Source organism: Lucilia cuprina, chromosome 5, assembly GCF_022045245.1.
Source record: "Lucilia cuprina isolate Lc7/37 chromosome 5, ASM2204524v1, whole genome shotgun sequence".
Classification (NCBI taxonomy): Eukaryota; Metazoa; Arthropoda; class Insecta; order Diptera; family Calliphoridae; genus Lucilia; species Lucilia cuprina.
The window spans coordinates 9,656,443-9,657,802 of NC_060953.1; positions in this window are offsets into that span (position 1 = coordinate 9,656,443).

Consider the following 1,360-nt stretch of genomic DNA (forward strand, 5'->3'; position numbering starts at 1 on the left):
GTTCTAGTTCTGTTCTAGTTCTGTTCTAGTTCTCTTCTAGTTCTGTTCTAGTTCTGTTCTAGTTCTCTTCTAGTTCTGTTCTAGTTCTGTTCTAGTTCTGTTCTAGTTATATACAAAAATTTGTCTTTGTGTGTATTTCATATACAAAAATTTAATACAAAATCTGCGAACACTCCATCTCTTTTAAGAAGTCTTACTTAAGGTGTTAATAAAAATATTGCACATATTTCTTTAGTGCTAAGAAAATAATCTATTTTTCTACCGTATTTTGACAGTCGTACATTGTTCCGAGTCAAGTAGTTAATGTCATGATAAATTGATTAATTGAAAAACAATCTTGTTTCCCCTTAGTCACCCTTAAATCTTTTAATAAATCAAACGCATTCACACTTCAAATGTCCTGATTTAATTGATACAATTGAAAGTCCTTGTGAAAATACACTCACACTCTTATATCCTAGCACTTTCATAATTGTTTTTTCGTGTACTTCTCAGTATTCGGAAATATTTTGATTTTTTTTTTAATATATATGTATATCCTTTCCTTTTAATGGATCCACTCAACTTTCAATTGCTGATAAAAGCTTTTTCAAATTTCAATTTCAAACGAAACAGAAAATTTAATGTTTTTAAAGAGATTGCGAGAGAGAGACAGCCGGACTCAAAATTTAATTAAACCTCCTTTTTGTTTGTGAATATAAAGTATTTATTAAAAAACAAGAAAAAATACTGAAAGTAATAAAAAGCTGAAAAGTTTGAAAAAAATAAGGAAAATAAAAAACCACATACAAAAAATTAAAAACACTAAGGAAATAAGTGAAGTTACGTATTCATCCTTTTGATTGCATGATTTTTTATGACTTTTGTAAACAATTTCGCACAATATGTGTGAATGCTACAAAAAAAGAAGCATGCAACCAAAAAATATTGCATAAAGGCAAAGAAAGGCCTGGAGAGACAAGGAAAGTCATAAAGGCAGGCTGAGAGACAAAGTAGACATAGATTGCCATTCATTCCGTGGTTGGAGTGTGGAGCAGTTAAAAGAAAACGCAATGTTGTAGGACAAAAAAGGTTGGTGCATTTTAAAATAATCAAGCACTTTGAGAATTGAAAGCAACATTCAAATATAAATGTTTATCCAGCATATAAAAAGTACACAAAAGTGGAGGGAAATGAGAAAATTTACTTGATTAACACGACCTAAAAGAATGCTACTTCTACTTTTAGTTCAGTTCTAGTTCAGTTATAGCTTAGTTCTAGTTCAGTTCTAGTTCAGTTCTAGTTCAGTTTTAGTTCTGTTCTAGTTCAGTTCTAGTTCAGTTCTAGTTCAGTTCTAGTTCAGTTCTAGTTCAGTTCTAGT